The sequence below is a fragment of the Camellia sinensis genome, unplaced genomic scaffold, assembly GCF_055761805.1.
Source record: "Camellia sinensis isolate YWXY unplaced genomic scaffold, ASM5576180v1 Unanchor1, whole genome shotgun sequence".
Taxonomy (NCBI): domain Eukaryota; kingdom Viridiplantae; phylum Streptophyta; class Magnoliopsida; order Ericales; family Theaceae; genus Camellia; species Camellia sinensis.
The window spans coordinates 831548-844468 of NW_028128987.1; the positions used below are offsets into that span (position 1 = coordinate 831548).

The following is a 12921-nucleotide window of genomic DNA, read 5'->3' on the forward strand; positions in this document are numbered from 1 at the left end:
AAAATAAGAAAAAAAAAAAAGCTTATCTTATTGTAAATGTGCTTTAATTTAAAAATCTTAATTTGCAAATGGTCATTGTTAAATAACTCAAAACATTTAAGATTTACACAACCATTGTTGGGCTAGCATTAAATTGATCTAAGTTTGTGTGAAGCTAATTTCAATTTATACGGTAATACATACACAAAACGTGTGAGTTCTACAATCAAGTCCACTCATTGTTGGTTACACTCCTAACAACCAAGCAGTCTTGGAAAAAATCAATGCATAGTTCAGTTCATTTCTAAGTTTTAAATACGAAAATTTAGGACCACGTAATAATCGGTACACAAGAAAGAAATCCCAAGTTGTAAAACACATAATATAATTTTAATCAAGTGAAGTTGGTTATTACTAAAACTTAATCACGCAAAAAATTGAAACTGAACTCACAAACATTGCATCACTAACACTACTTTGACAATGTGCTACATACATAGTAAGAGTTGTGTTGTGTGTGCACGTGTGCGCACAAGAGAGAGAGAGAGAGAGAGAGAGAGAGAGAGAGAGAGAGAGAGAGAGAGAGAAAGGATTCTTAATCCAATCAGCCATCCAGTTTAATTTTCTTGTTCTCCTTACACAAAGATTGCAATTAAAATAAATGGTGTTCCGTAAATGATAAGAAAGAAAAAGAAATAAAGTATTCAATTAAAGGGAAGCCAAAACAAAATGCTGTGAATGCACACTGCGAATAGTGAACAAATTTAACTACATTATGTGATCCTAGCATCAAGAAAAAAATTCAGCAAAACACAAGTTCAGCATCAGGAAGTTGGACCATAGAATGGTAGTAGCATTGACAACATCGAGCAACATATCTTTCACACTATTCGCTCCAACTCCCTTGGATAACTGAGTGTCTGATTCATGAGTTCCAGAGATGGTATCTGCTTGCAAGGTGCAGATTCTTTTGCCTTTTGGAAAATCACAAACCCGTTCTTTATCTCACACTCAGGATGTTCCTGGAAATAGCATATAGAACGAAGCATATCAAAGAACCCTTGCATTGGACACCAAATCAAGAACAAGGCTTCCATGTTGGTGGATTTTGGTATTATCATTAATACAAGGTTAATATGCTATCATTTAAGTATAGAATGATAAACCATAAATAATGCATATATTACAACTCCACAAAGCCCTTGCATCTACGCTCTATTTGATTCATTGATTTGGTGATTAAGAAAAAGGGAACAGGAAAATAGAAAGGAAGTCATTTTTCTTCATTTGGTTACCTTGGAAAATAGTGTAGAAAAGAAAACATGGTGAAAAAAAGGGAGAAATGTCATGTGTGTTTGATTTTTGTTTTGAAATAAACTTTAAAAAAAAATTTGGGAAAAGAGTTTGAAATTGTTTTGGTTTGTTTGGTTGAATATTTTGAAAATAGTTTTGAAATTTGGAATGATTTGATATTTTGTTATAATTGAGTAAATGTTTGTGAAAAAAAAAGTGATTGAGAAGGAGAGATGAGACAAAAAAAAAAAAGTGAATGATTGATGTGTAGAGAGAAAGCGATTTTGGAAATTTTTTTTTCAAAATATTTGAACAAAACAAAATTTTGAATTTTTTTTTTCAAAAATTATATCTTAAGATACAAACCAAACAAACCCGTCAACTTTTAATATCATTTTTTTCCCTCTTATTTTTGATTTCTTACCTTTTCTTATGATTTTTTTAATTTAATATTTATTTATGTACGACAAAATAAGGAAGAAAAATTTTAAAAACTTTTCTTTGTTAATTATTTCTCCTTTCTTTCTGCTTTCCCTCACCATTTCCAAGCACCAGACTAGGACCTAACAGACTATTAAGAGGCAAATAAAGGAAAAACAAATATTAAAACAGGATGTAGAATCCAATTTTTATTGTGTAGACACTGTAATATTCCATATCATATTACCCAACAAAATTTTGCTCAATACAGCTCTTGGCCTAGAGGGGGCAAGTAAAAATGATGGGTAATAAAGAAAAACAGAAAACAAGAAAAATAAGAATTGACTTCTAATGGTTAACAATAAGAATGAAAATGGGCTTAGCAGCAAGAATTTTGCCTCTTTGACATATTCAAAAAGTTTTTGTCAGAAGAGAACAACAATAATTTCCGGGCATCATTAATTGAAAGTGAATCGTAGGCCTTTTTGCTGCATTCAGCTATTTCATCTCTGCGAAAGACAATGAACTACTAAAGGCACAAAACTAATGTAATGCCCCTCTTTTTGTTACTCAAATTCTATTACCAAACCATTATTATAGATTCAATTTCAGAGATAACATGCGAAAACTCTTTACATTAACAAGAACACATGAATAAAGATTCTCTCATTCGAATACAATATGAATGCAACAAGAGTTATAATCAAATAAATTGTCCGTAGGCTTATATCTTTTAAATTAAAAGAAAGAGTTTAACCCTTTTACATCAATGGCATTCCGCCCACAAATAAAAGGCCCCATGGCCAACAGATAATGAGATCCTCAATCTTGAAACACATCTTGACGTTCACTTGAAAAATGATTAGCAACGTAGGATGAGCATAAAGTCCAGTAGGGATCCCAACATGATCCTAAACAATAACATATATATAGCTATGATCATGAATGCTTTATATCATATCATATACATAATGTGACGGTTTATACATAGGTACCTTTCTCAAAATCTACAAACAATTCACTTTTCTTTCTCATTTCTCATTTATAAATAACACATCACAACTGGTTATTTTTTTTTAAAAAATACTTTCACAAAACCCGATTACTTCTCATTATTTACACCCAATACGAAACATATGTTCATTTCTGATACATTCATCACATTCCCTTGGTCCTAAGTCCCTGGTCAAGAAACACTTTCAACAACTCATCCAATACAGTTATGTACATACATGTGTCCTAACACAATTACGAAATCAATATACGTACAATGATTACTACAGTATTACATAAAACAACCTGGCCTCACCCAACTATAACCATCACCTACTCATGATATACAAGGATACATCGAGACAAAATGAGAAACGAAACAATGTTCTACCTGCCTTAAGCACAGTAAGCCAAAGATACACCTTTCCATAACAAAATGTCAATTTACCAGACACAATCTGGAAGATAATGATACCTCTGCAAATTTACCAGACACCGGCTGTAAGGTAATGGTACCTTTGCCAAGTTCTCTAGGCGCTAGCTGGAAGGTACTGGTACCTCTCATTCTAAGCATGACCAATTCTCCAAGCGCTATCTGGAAGGTAATGGTACCTCATTCTCAGCGTGTGAACATTTCCAACCATCTCAACATACTATAATGCATAATAACACAAGTGTACTACACACAATATTATTCAACACAACAATGCCATCCTCTACCGATAACCATGGACAAAACTTCTAAGAATATGTATTAAATACACGTAATACAAAAATCTAATTCTCACGAGACCTTAAGTCCAATAACAAGAAGAATATGTAAAGGTTTCAAAATCCAACCTCAAATTCATTATTAATTTACAAAGGGTTATGATTTCATTTTCTTTCTAAAAACCAATTTTCCTTATTTTTCAATCCACACTACTCCAATCATTTTCTAAAAATTCATTCTCTTCATTTAAATAAAAAAAACATCCTTGATGCCAAAGCCACAACCCAACCCCACTCAACATGATTAATCCAAACAATTCCAATACCATTATTACTTCTTCATTTTAGATAAACACAATTACACAATCCATATTAACAAAATACAAAAGATTATTCAACTTCCTCCCTTTTAAATCCATTAAGTCAATAATATTAAATGAGGGCTTTCCTCCCTCTCAACATAAACATGTTAAACAACTTTCTAATTAACCTAAATAACAACTAACTTAACAACTTCAATCACAAATATCAAACCCTAGATCCCTTTTCATTACTTCCAAGAAAATTGATAATGAATATGGTTTTTATGCAATAAAATCTACCACATGTCTATCTATAGACGATGTATTACAAATGAGCAAAGAAATCCTTACTTCTTGAAGCGAAGAGGAGACAACCTAAAAATCACCAGTGACGAAACCACAAACTACTTGGATCAAAAGAAAGCCCTTGACGAGATCTACAATATTTCTCAAAGGACCAAGGTGAAAAAATAGCTCTAAGTGAGTAGATCTAAAGATCTAAGTGAAAAAGTTGAATTTAGAAAGAGAGAGAAGACATAACCACGGTGTTGAGATGAAAAAGAGAGAGAGAGAAAAGAAATAATGAGGAAAGTGCGTTTGGAGCCTATTTATAGTAGTAGAATAATAGCCCCAAAGTCATTGAAAAGAATAGGTCAAAACCCCCCAAAAGTAAGGCCCAAACCGTACCCAAAAATCTAAAATTTACTCACAGTGGTCGACCCTCAAGACAGTAGTGTCGACCTTCAAAAAGAAAATACTGCGACACTAATGTGTGCAGTGGACAAGGGTCGACCTTAGGAACTAGTGGTGTTGACCCTATATTTCAGTAGCAACACCCAGAACACAGGGCAGACAAGGGTCGACCCTGGAACCCGTGGTGTCGACCCTATAAACCAACAAAGACACTAAGAGCAAGGCAACAAGGTGGTGTCGACCCCCAGGAAGACTAGGGTCGACACCAAAACAAAATTTTCAAGTTCCCAAGGAACTTTTCAACGGAAACAAGTGCGAACGAATAATCCCAACAAGTCTAAATTGAATTGTACTCCTTCGAACCAATATACAACAACTCCAAAGACTCCCAAAATGAAGTTAAAGGAATTAAATACGCTCTCCAATAGTTTAAAGGACACAAGTGCTACAACTAATCACAATTTCTACCAAGTAGACAATGTGTGTATCTAAAGTAGTAACATACCAACCCACACTTTCCAAAGTGCTCATGCTACTAGAGTTGGAATGAACAAAATAAGAAACAAGAAGAGTGAGCGATCTCTCCGCAGTGCATATGTATACATAGAGAATGTATGCATAAATCCCACTTCTCAGGTCGCTAACTTGATATTATGAACAAATGTAGCAAAAGAGATATAAAAACGTGATAACCAAAACAAACTAACATTGGTCTCACTTAATACAATTCAAATTTAGTAGGAAAGTCAATGTTGCTACCACGCAGATAATGTGCATATGTAAAAGCAGTAATACCAACCAACACTTTCCAAAGTGCACATGCTACCCTAGTTGGAATGAAAAAAATAAGAAAAGACGAGTGATTGATCAGTCCGCAGTGCATATGTATAAAGAGAATTTACGTGTAAATCCCTGCTCTCAGGTACTAACTTGATATTATGAACAAACACAGCAAAAGGGATAGAAAAACATGCTAACCAAAACAAATCAACATAGACCTCACCATAATTCAAATGTAGTGGGATAGTCTTTGTTGCTACCAAGTAGACAATGTGCGTATGTAAAAGTAGTAATATCAACCAACGTGCATTTAATTTGCATCATTATTTTTGCCCAAATGAAATTTAACTATTGTCTGTGACTGTCCACTAGCAAACTCTCATAAATGCCCCCATTTTCCTCTAGTTAAAAGAATACTTGATATTATATGAACAGAATGAACAACTATTATCAAATAAAACACCTAAAAAATCAGCTATTATTTCAACTCTTGCCTCTCCTTTTAATCTTTGCCATAAGTAAAGTCACATGGTTTACCTGACTGTCTTTGCCAACAGAGCCATGAAATAAATTTAAGTTTCATGGGGTAAAGTTTGTCTCGCACTCAAGACACGGTTGTAAGCCCCCTCCATGAACGATTGCTCCAGTTCTACAGCATGCTTGATACAATTATTCTCCATAGCACTGGCTGAAAGCAATTCCAATTCAATGTGGAATTCAGCAATTCTATTCTGCACAAGGAGTCTCAAAAGGTTGAGACCTAAGATAGGATACTCCTGAGGAGGTGGTGGAAGGTGGCCACTACTCCATCAAAGAAAAAAAAAAGTCATGACCATTACCTTTCAAATTCAAAAGGTAAACAAGATAAATAAGATAAGTCAGCAGTAAGCTTACTCTTAGAACTAGATAGAAATCAACAATGGCCATGCTTGTCCCAATTGCATTATTGAACACTGATTACCCAATTTATCAACACATCGTCAACCACATTACCTGTAATAACCCAACCCTCGGATACGATTCTGATATATTTCCAATCCCTATTTTGTGCTTTCAAATGCTTAATGTGAAACCTCATGAGAAACTAAGTTTAAACCCATGGATCTTATGATTTGAAATCGTATCTGTTTAATAAGAAAAGTATCTGCCATGTTTAGAGTGTTGAATTCGAAATTGAGGACCATAGAGACTTGATAATCCAAAATTGAGTTTATATTTCGAATCAACGTAATTTTTTAGTAATAATAAGCATTTCTATGAAATTTCAAGTTAGGATGGTTAAACGATTGATTTTGTCCTATTTACTTTATATATATATATATATATATATGTGCTCTTAACCATTTGACTTAAGTAAAACCTAGTTCACATATTTCCTAGGAGAGGATAGAGGGAGTAGAGAGAAAGCTAGAAGGGAACTTGAACGAAGATTAAAGATTGAATAGCCTAGAGAGAATTTGAAAGATCTAAGCTCATAAGTAAGTTTATTTATCTCCTCTAACTCCTCTCTTGAATTTGAGTGTGATTCCATCATAATTGTGTAACCTAGGACTTGGAATTGAACCTAGGGTATAATTATTGCTAGACTTGGATCATGTTTTATCAATTGGATGATTGTGAACTAAGTTGATTATGCACATATGTGGAGAAACTATCTTTTGCTCCTTACTTTCTCATGAGGATCATGAAGAACTTACTTAGTATATATATATATATATGTGATGTTGATTGCGAAAGAAAATTATGTTATATTGAGGAATGAAAGAGTTAATTTATATCTAGATTGATGTGTGTGTTTGAAGATCCTATTAGCATGAATTTTAGACCATGTTCTATCAATTAAGGAAGCTAATTTGAGCCTTGTTAATGTTCACCAAAAGTTGAGGTTTTGCTTGAATTTTTGGACAGAAAATATGCAGAATCGCCGCGCGTGCGGGGGTCATGGCCACACGTGCGGGAACCACAGCCGCACGTGCGGGAGTCATGGCCGCACGTGCGGGAAATGAAGGATTTTGGCACTTTGGGTACTGTCTAAAAAGAACGTGCGGGGCATCATTGCCGCACGTGCGGGAGTCTTTGCCGCACGTACGGGAGTCTTTGCCGCACGTGCGGGGCTCACAGCCGCATGTGCGGCCCATGCTGAGAAAAACTGTTTGCTCCGTTTTGCATGCTGGACCCTCGAATATTTTAGAATTTGTATTTTATACCTATTACTGTGTGTAAAAGTCATTTGAAGTGAAATGAATCCGGAAATGATTCAATAAAGAGAATAAACTAATTTGCAAGTTATGAATGTGTGCAGGACACACTCCGGGAGGAACTAGTACGTCGGCACAACACTGTGAGTAGTAGTACGCTTTACTCTAGCTAATGTCTGTCATTAGCATTCTGTTAACTTTGTTAATTATGTAACCATGTGAATGATTTTAAAAATGAGAATGACTAATGGAAAGGATGAAACGACTTTCACATGACTATGGAATGTTGTAAGACGCTGAAATCAGTTTGCTTTGAAGATATCTGGGCCTATGGCCATTCCGTTTAAGTTGTTATGGTATGAAACAAAGTGCTACACGGAACTAAGTGCTACGATGTGAGTCACCTCTAGAATCCGTGTGAGACACCTCTTGGGTTCGTACATGTATTTTCAAGGGCTTAATGCCAACATGTTTAAGGGCTCAATGCCAACATGCTTAAGGGCTTAATGCCAATATGTTCAAGGGCTTATTGCCACTCCGTTCAAGGGCTTAAAGCCATCATGTTTCAAGATTAGGCCAAGGCCATTCTGCAATAAATACAGAATCAGATTAAACATGTAATCTTTTCATTTACGTATGCATTGATTTGTATTATAATTTAAGTTGAGCATCAAATTATAAAAGTATTACTATTCACTAAGCCTGGCTCACCCCGTGTTATGTCTGTTTCTGTAGGTAACCAACCAAGTGGTCAGTCCTAAGCCATGACGCTCGTCCTCTTTTGTCAACCTTTATGTGTCTAGGCCCTAGATGAAGCCACTCACATTTTTGTGAAGTTTGGCGAACTTTTGGCATTGCACTTTAATTATTGGCCTAAGGTTGAAATGTGTATAATACTTTCTTCCACAATGTTTTTTGTTATACGCCCAATCATAGGGCTGGGCCTATATATGTACGTGTATATAACCGATGCCCAGGTGTAGGTTTTGGATTTTATTTGCTTGTTTTGATGTTTGTGATCCTGGCATAGTAGTAGTAGTAGCTCAATGGAGTTTGTTTCTATTATTCTATGTTATCTAATGCTTCCGTTAAGGCCCCGTACGTTATGTATATCAGGTTAAATGTTTGTTTCTGAATAGATCATGCCCAAACTTTTAGGGGTGAGTTTGGGGGGTGATAAGTGGTATCAGAGCACGAGTTGCTATCTCACACACGAATCCATTGAGCTTTAGGGTGTCTAGAAAAGATTTAGGCATTGTGCATGACATCCTGGAAGTGGAAGAAAAGATCGATAGCAACATTACATGTACTCTGCTAATGCTAACAATTTTGAACTATGTCTATGTTATATAATTGATTGTTGTGTAGACTATGGTGAGAACAAGGACAAAAGACCCAGAAGATGCTACCTCTGCACGGTTGGACATGATGGAAAGAATGATTATGGAGATGGTGGAAACCTTACGGCAACAACAGCAGCAACAACAACAACCGCCACCACCACCGATACCTCCACCTGTAGTACAAGATTTTCATGTTGAAGACCAGACCATTACCCTTACCAAGGAGCTTAACAAGATGAAACCGCCGTCATTTAAAGGAGGGATAGAACCAATGAAAGCTGAGGCGTGGGTGTTGGGAATAGAAAAGTTATTTGAAGTTTTTCCTTGCGCTGAAGCCCAAAAAATGCAACTGGCTGCCTTCACTCTCGAGGATGAGGCGCGGAGATGGTGGATGCTTACAAGGACCATACACCCAGGATTAACATGGGATAGATTCCTAAAACTGTTTTATGATAAGTATTTCCCTCAAAGTATGCGAGATAAGAAGGTGACAAAATTCGACACTCTCAGACAAGGGAACAAAACCGTTGCCGAATATGAAGCCCAATTTGCAGAACTAGCCCGGTTTGCACCTCATATGGTGGACACAGATTACAAGAAGGCGCGCAAATTTGAAGGGGGATTACGGAGTGCTATCCTGGACAAGGTCAACATGTTGAAGTTGCCTACTTATGTCGATGTGTTGGAGAGGGCTGTTATAGCAGAAGGAAACCTCGTTACTCAGAACCGAATTTCTAAATGGAAAGGGAAGGGGCAGAATACTGAATGGTCAAAGGGGACAACTACTCCACCAAACAAGAAACAAAATTTAGGGACTTCAAATACTTCTACGCCTAGTCAGGATTCAATTCCTGTTTGTCCGAAATGTGGAAAGAAGCATCATGGGACGTGTTATCGGAAGTCTGGAGCCTGTTTTCATTGTGGCAAACCAGGTCATTTGATAAGGGATTGCCCTCAAAGGAATCAACAAAACATCAATAGGGCTGCTACCAGTTCAGCAGGGTCTACCCCAACTCCCAACATTAAGACAACTGCTAAACCTACTAACAATAAAGACACTGCGAGGCAAGGCAGGGTGTTCGCATTGGTTCCAGGAGATGTGCAAAATGCGGCAACAGTGGTGTCAGGTACATTTATTGTTCACGGTCATTCTGCTTATGTATTGTTTGATTTTGGCTCCACCCACTCTTTTGTGTCGAAATTATTTGCTCCTAATTTAGATAAAACTGAAGAAAAATTGTCTTATCTGTTGTGTGTGTCTTCACCTTTGGGAGACTCTATGATCTGTGCTTCTGTATATTTAGCTTGTGAACTCCAACTTGGGGATAGTCGGGTGTATGCTAATCTGTTACCTCTCGCCATGACCTATTTTGATGTTATTCTGGGAATGGACTGGCTAAGTGAATATGGTGCGACTATAGACTGTTTGACTAAGCAAATCAGTTTCCACCCTCCGGGACAATCAGAGTCTGTGTTTCAGGGACAAGAAGTGACTTCTCCACCTTATTTGATTTCTGCAGTAAAGACTTGTAAATTAATTCAGAAAAGGTGTCAGGGGTATTTGTGTAGTGTTTTGGAAGGGCAAGTGATGAATGGGAGTACCGATATAATTCCAGTTGTTCGTGAATTTTCAGATGTCTTTCCGGATGAATTACCAGGGCAATTAATAGACCGTGAAATTGAGTTTACAATTGAAGTGGCACCAAGAACTCAACCCATTTCTAAGACTCCGTATAGAATGTCGCCAGTTGAGATAAAGGAATTGAAGGTTCAGTTGCAGGATTTACTTGATAAAGGGTTCATCCACCCGAGTGTGTCTCCTTGGGGTGCACCAGTTCTATTTGTGAAAAAGAATGATGGAACACTTCGTTTGTGTATTGATTACCGGGAACTCAATAAAGTGACAATTAAGAATAAGTACCCTTTGCCACGGATTAACAATTTATTTGACCAGCTTCAAGGGGCGCAAATTTTTTCCAAAATCGATCAACGGTCTGGGTATCATCAATTGAAGGTCAAAACTGATGATGTTGAGAAGACAACTTTTCAAACCCAGTACGGTCATTATGAATTTCTGGTTATGCGCTTTGGAGTAACTAACGCACCAGCAGCATTTATGGATTTAATAAACCGTGTTTTCAAGCCCTATTTGGACGAGTTTGTGGTAGTCTTTATTGATGATATCCTTATTTACTCGAAGAATGTGGAAGCTCATGAGAACCATCTTCGCTTGATCCTTCAGACCCTCAGGGAAAAGAAACTGTATGCAAATTTGAAGAAATGTGAATTTTGGCTACAGGAGGTGGCATTTCTGGGCCATATTATAACAAAGGAAGGAGTTTCTGTTGATCCACACAAAATTGAGGTGATCGTGAACTGGCCAACTCCCACTAATGTGACTGAGGTGTGAAGCTTTATGGGATTAGCCGAATATTACAGAAGGTTTGCTCAAGATTTTTCCAAAATTGTTGTGCCGCTTACACAACTGACTCGAAAGGGAGTTGCATTGGAATGGTCAGAAGAGCGGGAATCTACTTTCCAGGAGTTGAAAACAAAGTTAAATACAGCACCAGTACTGGCCTTACCATCCGGTACTGAAGGGTTTGTAATCTACAATGATGCTTTGCCTAAAGGGCTTGGCTGTGTACTTATGCAAAATGGAAGGGTTATTGCTTATGCCTCTCGATAGCTGAAACCCCATGAGAAGAATTATCCCACGCATGATCTTGAGCTAGCAGCAGTAGTCTTTGCATTAAAGATATGGAGACACTATCTGTACGGCACTACTTGCAAAGTGTACACTGACCATAAGAGTCTCAAGTATCTTTTTACTCAGAAGGAATTGAATATGCGACAATGACGGTGGTTAGAACTGATTAAGGATTATGATTTACAGATCCATTACCATCCTGGTAAAGCCAATACTGTTGCAGATGCACTTAGTCGGAAAAATATGGGAGGTTTGGGAAATTTATTTATGAAGCAAAAGGAGTTAGTGATTGAATTGGATAAAATGAACGTGGATCTTGTGATATGTAGGCAGGAGGCCGTAATAGCAGCAGTGATGGCCCAACCGACCTTACTTGAAGAGATCAAGTTACATCAAATGGAAGATGAAACTCTACGGAAAGTATGTGATGAGTTAGAAACAAAACCAAAACCGGGGTTCAGTTTAGTGGATTCGGTGCTCAAATTTCACAACAGGGTATGTGTCCCTAATGTGTTGGAACTTAAGTGGAAACTCATGGAAGAAGCACATGCTTCAAGATTTTCGATGCATCCGGGAAGTACTAAAATGTAATGGGATTTAAAACAGAATTTTTGGTGGCCGAATATGAAGAAGGAAATTGCAGAGTTCATCTCTAAATGTTTACAATGTCAGCAAGTAAAAGCAGAGCATCAGAGACCAGTAGGACTATTGCAACCCCTTCCAATTCTGAAATGGAAGTGGGAACATCTTACCATGGACTTTGTTGTAGGGTTACCACGGACTTCGCGGGGTATGAATTCTATATGGGTCATTGTGGATCGACTGAGTAAGTCCGCTCATTTTCTACCTGTGAAGACTCCATATAATGCGGATAAACTGTTGTGATCTATGTGAATGAAATTGTAAGGCTTCACGGTGTTTCGGTCTCAATCGTGTCGGACAGGGACCCAAAGTTTGTTTCCAGATTCTAGCAAAGTCTGCAGGAAGCAATGGGTACAGAATTAAAGTTCAGCACAGCTTTCCACCTTCAGACTGACGGTCAATCCGAGAGAACGATACAGACTTTGGAGGATATGCTCTGAATGTGTGTGCTAGATTTTCAAGAAAGTTGGGAAACCCATCTACCGTTGGTAGAATTTGCGTACAATAATAGTTACCATTCGAGTATTGAAATGGCACCCTATGAAGCTCTGTATGGAAAACCGTGTCGTTCACCCGTGTGTTGGGCTAAAGTTGGAGATAAATCCTTGTTAGGGCCTGAAATTGTTCAGTTGACAACTAAAAAGGTTAAAATTATTCGGGAAAGGTTGAAAACTGCTCAAAGTAGGCAGAAAAATTATGCAGATAACCGACGAAGGGATTTGGAATTTGAAGTGGATAGTCATGTCTTTGTAAAGGTCACTCCGATGAAAGGACATCCAAGATTCGGGAAAAATGGTAAGTTAACACCGCGATATGTTGGTACCTTTCAAATTTTGGAAAGAGTGGGTCCGGTAGCT

At 37.3% G+C, this 12921-nt stretch overlaps 1 pseudogene; it reads right to left on the reverse strand.

Moving 5' to 3' along the window:
- Positions 1–860: 860 nt before the first annotated feature.
- Positions 861–12921, reverse strand: part of LOC114299989 (26S proteasome non-ATPase regulatory subunit 8 homolog A-like) — a 61434-nt pseudogene continuing 49373 nt past the window's right edge.